Below are 13,134 nucleotides of genomic sequence, written 5' to 3'. Positions count from 1 at the left end.
CATATTCATGCCATCACACTTTAAAGAAGTTTTAGTTGGTTGCTAAATGGACCTTTTGAAGTAGACAGTCATGTGTTGTATGTTAAAAGCTCACATTGCTATTTTTTAAGAGAGAGTACATTTGTGAAGAAATCTTATTGGGGTTTTAGGTCTTGTTTTGCATTTGCGATTTTAAATGAAATCCCGGTTCCTCACAAACGTTGTAAAGATGATTTGATAGTGTGACTGCTCTGTGTAAAGTGTGGGGCCACGTGTGTGTTTTGTGTTTAACCCCAGTGCCTGTGCAATGCTCAAGAAACTTGAATGTTTTGGGACTATTCACAAGCGGACCTTTTAGTAGCCCATGGCCTGGACTCAAAGTTTTTTTGTTTTTGTTTTTTTGCAGTAAGTAATTAGCCAAACAGACTCAAATATTTTCCCAGTGCTCTCAGTGTTTCTGTACATATCTGTAAATATGATACGTTGATCCAAGAGGCTGTTTTTGGAGAGAAAAAAAAATGCTTCAGTTTTCTTTTCCTCTAGGCATTGTTACTGTGAAGATCTGTTTGCAAAATGATAAAAGTGTGCAATAAATGAAGCTATGTTGTTGAACTCTGTTATGTGCAATCACAAAACGAGATTGTGAAGGATCTAAAACTTTAATGAATGTTCCAGGTTCAAGTTAAGCCATGGTCACATTGGGTTTTTAAGCATGTAAAATTTCTTCAGACGCTGCAGTGGTCGTGGTAATTTGAACTAAAGTATATTATTAAATATTGATTACTTAAAATTAATTAATTGCTTAAAATTACCACTCTAAAATTCAACTAACTGCATTTAATATAAATTTAAACTATAATACATTTTCATTTAATTGCAAATAATAATAAAAAAATTTAATGTACAAAAACATTACACTCAGTTTAGTATATTATTAGAATATATTATTTCAGTAACAATGCTCTTTTTAGAAATATGCTGAAGTGCACTTCTATTTCACAAACAGTTACAGATGTAACTATATATTATGTTTGGACTTTTCTCTGTTTGAACATTCGCTTTTTGATATCCTTGTGCATATAAAGTTTCCAGACTTACCAGTTTTACCTACCTGTAGTCAAAACAGGCGTTATTAAATATTAGGCAAGAACTTTAAAAAGATGACGCCAGTAAGTGATTTTTGTCTGGTCTCATGCTAATTGCTCCATAGACTTCTGTTGTAAATGCATGTTTATGTTTTTACAAACTGAGGGATCTAGCATTGACCTTACTTTCTGTGGTGCTAGAGCTCAACCTGTATTAAGCCTGTAACATTCCATACAACATTTCATACAATACATCTCAAATGAAGTCTATGAAGAAAATATTGTGGCTGCATTTGAATATCTTAAACTCACAACTATTGGACTATCTGTAAAATGAACCTCAAAAGCAGGCAGATTTATCAGCTCTGTGCTTCTTCAGATATGTGAGGCTGCTCTTACTCTGACACTCTGCCAGGTCACATACAGACACACATTTAGAGACGATACATAATACCCCTCTAATCCGTAAACCCTCTATCTCTCACACCCATATCCTGCTATATTCACTTCTATTACGTTATAATCATTCACATGCTGAGGCAGTTACAGGACACACAGGAATGTCACTGTGACCTTAAAGTAAAAACCTTCCTGTTAGCACAATGGAGATAAAGTTCCAGTCTGTTACATCTGCTGGTGTCTGTTACCATTGATAAACAGCAAAAACAGACTTATTTTTCTCTTCATATGCTTTTCAAAAAAATTTTACAACAAAAAAATTATAAACGAAACATCTGAAGTACACTCAAAAAATAAAAAAATATTTTTAAGTTAAGATTTGTGTATTTTAAGATTTATTTGTTTGAATTGCATATAACATTTTGGCCCATTTGAATTACAAATACATTCATCTTAAATTTAGACCTAAATATTTTTAGTGCATCAGAGGCAGCAGGACATGTAATTTATTACTTGACCACTGGATGGCGGTACAACGTTTTAAAAAATAATAATAATAAAATAAAACAAAAAAATGCTGTATTATCATAGTACAGCAAAATACTATAGGATGCCTCCTTCTCGCCGCTTTAAATTCTCAAAGCACCTGCAGATACTGTTGTTTCGGCTTAGTTATTCCTTCACAAAGCCAAATCATGCTGAGGCTCTCATGTGAGGAGTACAGTAGGAGGTGTTTCATGTCCTGAAATGGACCCCTCTAAACCTGCGCCCCGCCGGACGGATTAGACGGCAAGATGACGGAAGGGCCAACTGCTGTCTCCAGGCAACAGCTTGTGGCGCACTGTGAGCCAATATCTCACAAAAACAAACAAAACTGAGATGCTGATGTCGTATTCATCCCCAATTGCTAAACAGCAGGTTGCATTTCAAAAGGGAAAATGCCTTTTTCACCTTTCCTGAAATTAAAACGCGCCACCTGCGACATCGAAACTCTCAAAGCTGATATTTCACACTGAAAGAGGCTTAGATCTCACTGTGCTTTTGGCTTAGCCATTTATGATTGAAATGCAAATGTCTCTATCTACATGTCATTCATAAAGGTCATTAACAATATGTGGCCCTGCTCTCCCCTAACTGCATTTTCCTATACAATTTTTTTCAAGTGAAGTGAAATATTACATAGGCCTACACTTGAAAAACAAACAACGCATTTAATATTAAAGAGGTTTGAGTGGTCTGATTTGGAGCATTCATACTGTGACAGTGACAAATTAATATACAAATCATGTAAACAGGTCATGCATAATCATCAGACAGACAGGTGGCTTGATTGTGTAGTCTTTGATTACTTATGAGCTACATTTACATGTGTCATCATCAGCCCTGAGGGTGCAAATCAAGGTGAATTTGCAACCAATTGCAAAATTATAGTTGTATTTATTCAAATTCAAGAGATGCAATATTGGTTTTCTTTTTTTCACTCTTTGAGTCAGGTCCTTCAAAAATATTCAGAATTTAAAATGCCTAAATGAGTGATTCATAAGTATTCAAGATCTCATGTGCATTTGCGAGCCCCATATTAGCCAGTGTTTATATAATACTTACTAAATTATTAATTTAAAATGATCCAAACTATCAGTTTATTATGTGAGATTAATAGAAACACATTCAAATTATTCAAAATCATTTGTGGCTAATAACTGATGTTTAAAACTGTCAGTCATGAAAGCCAAATGGAATTTAGGGGTGAAATTTATAAGATTTTTTTATTATTATTATTTTACTTTTATTTATTTTTTTTATGTCAAAATGCATTCTCTTAACCTAGTTTATTGTTCACTGACTTCTATAGGAGTGCCATTCATGGGTTTTTCTCACCAAAAAGTGTATTCATTGTATTCACGTTTTAAAAACATTTAGAGCATTCGCTCAGATCTGTCAATCTCTTTCCAGATCAACCAATAGCGAGAGTTTGGGGCGTGGCTACTGTAGCAGGCTGAGCCGAAGGGTGTTTAGCTGGTGTAGCAAAACAAATTCAGATTTTATTACAGAAGTGAAAGCCAAAAATCGAAACCTTGCCAAAATACACAGAGAAAGACAATGGGGTAAAACAATGGTGGAGTTTTTACAAGATAGAGGAATCTGAGTGAATGTTTGGCTTCAGTCGAGACGCCGAACTTGCAGAGTTTCTTCTCGTCAGGTAAGCTAAACTTCACGTTTTTGCAACGTATGTTAACTCTTTACTGTCAAGCACCAGATAACATCGTAAGATATTGTGAGGATAAGAATAATGAGTGTGATGAGTGTCAGAGGCGTTTGCAAAAGTTGTTTGAAAATAATGCTTTACTTTTGTACTTCCACTAGATGGCACTAGTAGCGCAGAAATGGCGTACTTCACCTTTAATTATGACTAATTCGTTTAATGCTTAAATGCTATTTACTGTACACTAATTAGTCATTTTTAACAAGAAAATAATAGCACATTTTTTGGGATTTCAATGTCCAGCTCAGATCTTTAAATATAAGGCCACAGCATGGCTAATGATTGTTAGTTTGTATTTTGAGATTAATCTTGTCAGGCACACAGAGACATTTTTAGTGATAGGCCCTATATGTATAAACCTTTAATGACCAAAAAGATGTTTTATGGCAAAATTCTCTGTGAAGAACTACAGCTCCCATAATCCTAAAGTGATATGAGAAACAATGTCGTTACTATGGAAACTCCCATAAAGTATTATGAATGATATAATCAAGTCAGTCTCCCTACACTCTCAAACTACTTACATATCTGTATCTAAATAACATGTTTTATACTAGTCAAGGTATTTTATATTGTGCTGTTTATCAACAACAACAATTTGATTCTCAGTGCCTCATGAGATTAGTTCATTCCCTTCTAAGATTCATCAAGTACACAGTCTTTTTCCTTTTTTTTCTTTTATCTTGATTTTCAAATACGTTTTTGTTTCAAATCAAAGTTTGTAGTGTTGAGTTGGTTTGGTTCAAAGTAGAAATTTGTAACTATTTTCTTTATTTTAATAAAGCTTACATGAAATAGAACAAATATTAGATGAGAAACGTAAACTTAAAAAAAAAAAACATAAACGTTAATTAGAAATGTTGTTTTGGAATGTTGTGTTTGAAAATGTTGAAAAACATATTAAGTGCTAAAATTACTAATTAAAGCTAAATATTATTTATAAAAAAACAAAAGCTAATAAAATCGACAAAAGCACATAATAAAATTACTAAAACCTAAACTACAATTAAAACGAAAACTAAAAATATAAAATAAAAGTTAATTCAAAATATAATAAATACTATGAGTATATAAATAATATTAAAATAGCACTGCCCACAGAGATGAGTGGACCCACATAAAATGAAACATACAGCAAGTGCAAACTTGTTGCTTTTACTCCAGATTTATTAGATAAACTGCTTAGATTTATATAAAAAAGACAGTATTCCTACTGTAATTTAAGTGTAATATCTCTTAGCTTTTTTTATTATTATTATGACACAAGACACAAGTCTTGTGAGCTGTAGCACTTTCCATGGATGTCCACTGGATGGAGACAGAAATCAATAAATGGACTCGTTTATAACACCCACATTTTTATTTATTTCTTTATTTTTTGTAAACAACCCAAATCCAGGTCAGTCTTTTCGATTTGTTGTTCTACATGTCGGCCAGCGTGGACGGGTCCAGAGTTTTGTCTACAGCTCTGGTCAGTTCATCAACACGATCTTCGCCTTTAAATGCATTTCAATCAGAAGAGTTGTATCACTGTGTCACCGCTAGATGGCAGCGCGTGTGTTATTGTTGTATCATTGAGCTGTGTTTACTTAATCTGGCTGTCATAGACTGTGTATTAGGCCACACATATATTCTGACACTAAGCCTTTTCCCATTATTGCAGTGCAAAGGCAAGTAAAACTCAGACATTCTAAATCAAGTGTCTAAAATGTTTACCTATTACAGTAGTAAAAATTCAGCTTTAACTCTACATCAACAATGTCTGAACCACATCCCTTATTTTCATGCACACCAGCGTTTATAACCTTTCCCACAGCTTGTATGAGCATGCCTCCTGCCCAGCAGTGATGTTCAAGACCACTGTCCTCTCGTCTCTATGGTAACAGTGAGACACCCTCTCCCCCAACACACACACACACACACACACACTTTCCTCTCCATTGATCATGAGGCTCATGTGCTCATGAGAGCATCTGACCCAAAGATCCCTCTCTCTCCTTATCCAGCGCTCATTAACATGATTCCTCTGTGTCAGGCATCCATTCACCGTTAAAAAGAGCAAGTAAATGCAGATGAAGAAAGAAACAGACATTCATTAATTGCTGTGCGGTGGCCTCATTAGTATGTCCCAAACAGAGACGAACATGTGACAAAATCTCCCCCTCAATGAGCCATTAATGAATCTGTGTCTGTCTGTCTATCTATCTATCTATGTATGATGTGATGCACCTTTACAAATCTTACAGGAATGTATGGAAGACTTAGTATGGATAGAGAATTAGTATGGATATAATATAGAGAATACAGAGTCTTAATAGATTACATTTATTACACTTATGCGATGCCATCAAAAAATGTTAAGTCAAATAAGAGCAGATTCTTTCAAAGTATTTAATAACTTGTTGTAGATACAAAATCCGCATGTAAAATATCAGTCTGGTCTTGCGTTGTCAAGGTCGCACAGTGGCACACGTCTGGAGAGAAATGAAATCCCAAATCAATCGGTTACTCTGCTGGGCTCTGACGGTAAACTTCAAGAGTGAAATACTGTCAGGCAGTCTCGGAGCACGATCAGAAATGAAGCAGTCTAGTCGTTTAATGTGAATGTTGCACTCACGACAGAGATGAATAAGAAATGAAGGTTGTTGTGCAGTGATACTGATGACTGCATTCTGGATTCTGATTTGATGGCGCTAAAGAGAGTATAAAGGGGAGACTTGCAATTATAGGCAGAAAGGTTTTAGTATGCTCGGCTTATTTTTATTCATGGCACAATCTGTGACCCCCACACGCGCACACACTTCTTATCTTGTCAGTGAGGACACAGACACACACATAGTCATAGTCACTGGCACGAGCCTCTGCATCATAAAAATCTCTCCGGCCTCCCCCCACATCCTCTGAGTTTCTCCCCGGAGGAAAATAGCTCAGGAGATCTCAGTTATGTATCTTTTACCTATCAGCTTTCTCAGATGTTTCTCGTAAAATACTTTATAAGTAAAAATAGAACCAAATTAGATTTGTTGACATACAATTATTTAAATTTTTTTTCAAGAGGCCTTTTTTTCATGAATATTATGTTATCTACGAGTTTATCTTCAGTTTGTTGTTTTTTAAGTATACTTTTAAGATTTTCACTACAAGATTACACTCCATATTACTGAGGTCAGATGACACCAGATAAAGACAACATAAATGCGTTGACACATTTCCAACAGGAAGTTGGGGAAGGGATCATCAAGCAATCCTTCCTTTTATTTTTTTTTTACAGCCAACAGTCTTTTTGTTTATGGTACAGACATGAACCATTTTTTTGCTACTTTTTATTGTTAATAGGTTGCAGGTGACTTGGGGGAGGGACATTAGAGACCATCTGATTGGACGAAAATTTGCATATGCCTGTGAGTTCAGGATGAGTCATCGGCCCGGTTGTAGATTTAAAAAAAATGCTAAATGTTAATAACCTCCGTGTTTAGGAGTCCACTAGCATATAAATGACCACAAAACTTCCATTTCGTTTTCACGGGGTGCCCATTTGTTCTCTATCCAATCTCAGGGCTGTCTAGGAAAAAATAATTGAAAAATTCAAGAGATCTCATTTGTGATTTTTCTTTCCTATGGGTCTCTCCTCATCTGAGTGAACTCTTTCAACTCCTGCCTCATCTACACTGCACTCTTTCTGTTGACTCACACACACACACACACACACGCTTCAGCAGCGGCTCTGATGAGAGATCGCTAACCTGTGAGACAGCCTTTGAAGCTGACATCTTTCCCCTCCATCTCTGTCCTCTCTCTCTCTCCCAGCTAGAGCAGGTGGTCTTCAATCGACCCCCCCCCCCCCCCCCCTTCACAAATCAGCATTCACACATGCATTCGCCTCCATCCATCTCTCACTGGCTTGTGGACGGGCTGCGAGCCCCCCTGAGCTAATTCCATTATACATTCCATCTGGAAGTAAGAGAGGACTGCCCTCTAATTGCTTTCTTATCCCCCTGAGCCCCCTTTCTCTCCTTTACGCTCCTTTCCTCTCCTCCAAACAGCACCCCCAACCCTGTACGGCCCACCCCCAGCCCCCGCCCTGCTCCGCTCCGCTCCGAACATGGCAGCAAAGGGAAGGAGGAAAGTGAAATAGAGTGACTACACGCGCCAAAGAGAGAGAGAGAGAGAGAGAGAGACGAGTCTGCCACTGACAGGGAATATCTGCCATTTTCCGCGTTGCAGGAGGCTGCAGCCCTGATCCAGAGGACCGGGATCCAGGCACAGGCACCGCCGCAGGTAGAGACACATTTAAGGGGCTTAATGTCAGTGCGAGGGGATGGATGGACGGATGAGTGCTGGGGGAATGCGGGACGGAGCGCTGCTGTGCATCTCCAGAGCTGCATGCATGGGGACAGGGGGGCGTGTTGGAGAACAGGATGCCCATGTGTTTGCTGTTGCGCTCAGAGCCTGATCTGAGTTCAGTTTCCTCCCGTGTGAATCCCATTCCAAAAACTACAGAGCTAGAAACAGATAATATATGAGAGGGTTATATTCTTTACACATTGTGTTCATGTCAACACTGTACTTAGTATGTAGTACAAGCTCTTAAAAGGCTCTTAAAAGCAAAGGTTCCTAAGGGGGAATTCTATGGCGATGCCATAAAAGAACCATTCTGAGTTTCAGTGAACCATTTTTAGAACATTTTAATATTCTAAAGAACCTTTTTTTCATTTTGTGGAATGGAAAGGTTCCATTGATGTTAAAGGTTCTTCATGAAACAAAAAAGAACCTTCATGAGTTTATGAGTGTTTTTACCAATAAGAAAGGCATTTTTAATATTCAGTCTAGCTGTGAATCACGCTCTGTATTTATGTATGGATATAGCTGAAATAGAGCAGAGCTATATTTAGAGTGCAAAACACAAAACTAGATTCAACATGCGCTTGCGTTTATGTTAAAGATGCATTATGCATATTCAGTGTGTGCATTATATGAAAACCTGTGTTTATGTGATACTATGAGGAAGATTTTAGGACTGAGACATTCTAGAATGTGCTAAACAGGGGCTGCATGTTGAGTCGAAATCAAGAAGAGCACAAAACTTGTGTGTTTGTGCCATACTCAACATGCTCCTGTGTTTATGTTGACGACACTTCATGCATATGCAGTGTGTGTTGCGTTTTATTTGACAGCCTGTGTTTATGAGATACTATGTGATTGAGACATTCGGTAGAGCATAAAGGTCTGTTTACATGCATTCAAGGGAATTCATACTGTTTGTGTGTGTATTATGCATGTACCGTGCCCTTGATCAAGGAAGCACGGGGGTAAGACAGCTCTAACCGATTAAACGCTGCACTGAGACTGCAGTGTCACAGCTGACTGATATTGATGCTCTGGACAGCCCCCCTCCGCAAGAATCCATTTAGAGACGTGTGTGAGTGTGTGTGTGTGTGTGTGGAGGAGGCACGTGCACAGGTAGGGCTCAACCTGTGCAGAGCACATGCCCTTTTTGCCCTTACACTCGGAAGTGCCCTTTTTTTGGTGGTGTGTTTTTTTTTTTTTTTTAATCAATGCTATTGGTCACCCTTTACGTCTGTCTGTCTGTTTTACAAATATTTAGCAAATGAAAGTTCTTAAAACGAGCTTGTGTAAATCTTATTCGATCCTCAAGCTGTCAGTAAGCTGATAACTCCGCCCCCTCTATATTCATTGAATCAACTGAAGTTCCACAACAGCCGCACAGTAGACAACAGCTGAGCTGAACAAAGTTTTGCGAAGGGTAAATAAATATCTTGTTGTTTGAATAAGTACTACTAAACACTATGTCTATAAAGGCTCATATTTTATTTATTTGATGTCTGACTGACTCACTGACTGAGACATGTGGGACGTCGCCTGAGAGAGAGGGCTAGCATTTGCCATCTAGTCATAGCCAATACATAGCCAACACTTAAATAGCCTGTGCATACAGTAGCATTTCATCTTTTATAAAATGCGATTTTGGCCAAATGCATTTTACCACAGGAAAACTGAGCGCTCCGTCTAACCGTAACCTGTAGATTAAAATGTAATGTGAGGCGCCGTCGCCGTTTTAATGACGGACAAAAAAACAAAATTCACATTTGCACACATTCGCTGGTCAAAAACTATATATTGATAAGTAATACAACAACATATAATTTGTTTTTTTAACCATCGGAAAATCATAAAAGGTGCGCCCCCGCGCTGTTTCGTACTGGAACTTACACAAAGCGACGAGTGATCCTCGTCACCTAGATAACATTTATAAGAAATTTCTTCTTTGATTTATGATTGCTGATACACTTAATTTATTAACATTTAGGCTAATCATGTTATGGTATACTCTTCGCTCGTCCTCACATGTATAAAATGTAGTAAAACATGGTTTTATTACAGTAATGTAGTAGTAACTAAAAAAAAATTACAGAATATCACTGTGAAATCTTTATATTTTATCATGCAGAATGTAATTCATGATTCATTCCAAGGCTTCATTTATTTGATCCAAAATACAGCAAAAACAGTAATATTGTGTAATATTTTTACAATTTTAAATAACTGTTTTCTATTTGAATATATTTAAAATGTAATTTATTTTTGTGATCAAAGCTGAATTTTCAGCATCATTACTCTAGTTCAGTACTCTTCAGTGTCACGTGATCCTTCAGAAATGCTTTTCACTGCAACTGTACTTTTCACACTATTTTTATTTATTTTTTCATTGCTGGCTTATTTTAGGGAAAGTGTAGTGAATAAGAAACCTTCAAGAGACCAACATCCCTGGTCCACCACAGTATCAAATTTTTGCCAGGTAGGCGGATACATGTTGGATATGTTATAGTAACGGTATGGCTATAGTTTGTTATAATCTGGAATTGAGTTGGACATAATTACTTAAATTATATTTCAAAAAAGTTTGTCAAAAGTACTTGACTCATTGCTCACCTTCCCCTCTTCTCAATGTCATTCATAATCATGTTAACCAAATAATACAAATTAGCTTAAAAAACCAAACAGAATAGCTAAAAAAGAGAATATATATAATTTTTTTTTTGTATATATAATTACTTAAATTATATTTCAAAAAAGTTGGCTCACAGAAGGTTGCTGTTGTAATTAGGTTTAAAGAAGCCCTTAAAACCCTGTTTTATCTATATTATCTAATTATCTAATATTATTATTATGGTTGTTATTAATCGTGAATAAATCTAAAGCTTTTGAGACTATTATTTTGTGTTATTGAATTTTGTCATGAAGATGTGACCATTTCTTCCTTTTATGCAGGCTTACTAAATAATCTTGATATAAAAAAAGGGAGGGGGTGCCCTTTTTCAGTTTCAGCACATGCCCCTCAAAAGGTCTGTGCACGGCCCTGGTGTGGAGGGAGTGTGACTGACAGGCAGAGAGCGTTGTGTGTGTGTGTGTGTGTGTGTGTGTGTGTGTGTGTGTGTGTGTGTGTGTGTGTGTGTGTGTGTGTGTGTGTGTGTTGTTTTTTTTTGTGTGTGTGTGTGTGTTGGTGTGTGTGAACGGAGAGATTGAGAGGTGAGAGGAATATGAAGGAGGGGGAGAAAAATGGAGGGATGACATGAATATGTGAGTGAATTAGAGAGAAGGAGGAAAATTGATACCAACATCTGTAATAGCATACTAGATGGAGAAAAAAAGGTTGCAACTGTATTCCCAAGGTTAAGAGCTTCACTCTGCATGTAAAACAACCCAAGACATCAGCAGACGAGATCATGTGCCAAACACACACACACACACACATGCTTGCGGGGGGTGGGCAGTATGACCACAATCTTATATCACGCTATGAGTCATTTTATATCATGGTAATATAACAATATTTTAATTATAAGAATTTGATGAAAATTGTAATTATAAATTAAGTCATTTTTTATATTATTAGTATTTGTCATAATTCATGATAATACAGATAAATATAGAATAATCACTTTGGATAATATAGGAAATTATATAAAATTTCGCAAGTGAAAGGTACTTAATTATTATTATTTGAATTTATTTATTACACATTTATTTTTATTATCATTATTATGCATTTGGAACTTGATGGATACAAACCAAAATACAACAGTAAACTCCCAACAAAAAAAATTTATAATAATTTTTATATTTGCATTGTTATTTATTTATCTATTTTTTCCATTTTCCAATAAAATATTCCCTAGATATTTAACATCTATGGACCCCCACACATGGCATGCAGGAAAAAAAATAGTAGGCTAAATCGTGTGCACGATTTACTATTTCGTTCCCTCAATTTATAAATTGCGCGCACGATTTACTAATTTGTTTCCTCGATTTGCTAAATTGTGCATGCGATTTATAAATTGAGATACTGAATTAGTAAATTGTGCGTACGATTTAGCAAATCGAGGGAACAAAATAGTAATCGTGTGTACGTTTTAGTACATCGAGGGAACGAATTAGTAAATCGTGCACACTATTTATTTATTTTTTCTTGCATATGATGTGCGGGGCTCCGTAAATATGTAAACAAGATATATTTAATCGAGAATTATTCAGAATTTAAAAATATTCAGACAATACAGAGAATATCTTTTTACTATTTGTTCATTTATTTTCTTATTTTAAACAAACTTTACTATTTTCTTAGATTTTAAAATAAGATTTAATAAATAATTCTTAATATTAGTAGTAGCATTAGTAAATTACTAATATTAATAAGATAATAGATAAATAAAACTAAATAAATGTATCTTTTATCTTGCACAAAAGTACAAACAGCATCACAAATAAACAAAAACACGAAACTAAAACTAGCATTATAATGATTTTGAATTCTGACTGGATGAGCCACATTGAAGCTGCTGCAAAACAGCTGATATAAACACATCAAGTGAATTCTATATTAATGCAGCCAGTTCTGATGTTGATTGGCAAAACTCTGTTACTGCCCTTAATAACAAGTTCTTTGTCATCCTGATTTGTTTGGGATACGTCACACTCTCATCACTCTCATGTGTACTGAAAATAACCTACGCAAATACAGCATTCAGGCAAAATATATAGTGGCTGACAAATTTTACCATCGCAGAGTATATACCATCATGCGCCTAGCTCTACATGGTGCTATATTGCATTTTGTCAGGACTATACCGAATGTAGCATGGAGACTGATGCAATCCCCTGAAACTGTCACACACCTGAGGGTCAGTCAGAGAACAACCATGAAAAACAGAACACACGAGAGAGAGAGAGAGAGAGAGAGAGAGAGAGAGAGAGAGAGAGAGAGAAAGGGAGATCGGAAACCATCGCCTCTTTCAAGAATAGAAGGTGATAGGAATGAAATTAGATAGAGGCAGGCTGAAGAGTAGATGGAGAGAGAGAGACAGAAGGATATGAGGTGAAGAGAGG

General features: G+C 36.3%; 1 protein-coding gene across 1 annotated transcript in view; it reads left to right on the top strand.

The window, feature by feature from the left end:
• Positions 1-7,628: 7,628 nt before the first annotated feature.
• Positions 7,629-13,134, top strand: part of LOC109056091 (retinoic acid-induced protein 1) — a 60,489-nt gene continuing 54,983 nt past the window's right edge. Inside the window, exon 1 of the mRNA XM_042730302.1 lies at positions 7,629-8,004. The gene's annotated coding sequence lies outside the window, so the exon portion shown is untranslated. The remainder of the gene's footprint in view (positions 8,005-13,134) is intronic.

This window comes from Cyprinus carpio, chromosome A3, assembly GCF_018340385.1.
Source record: "Cyprinus carpio isolate SPL01 chromosome A3, ASM1834038v1, whole genome shotgun sequence".
NCBI classification, from domain to species: domain Eukaryota; kingdom Metazoa; phylum Chordata; class Actinopteri; order Cypriniformes; family Cyprinidae; genus Cyprinus; species Cyprinus carpio.
Note: the sequence above shows the minus strand (reverse complement) of the source record. Positions and strands in the feature narration are given on the sequence as shown.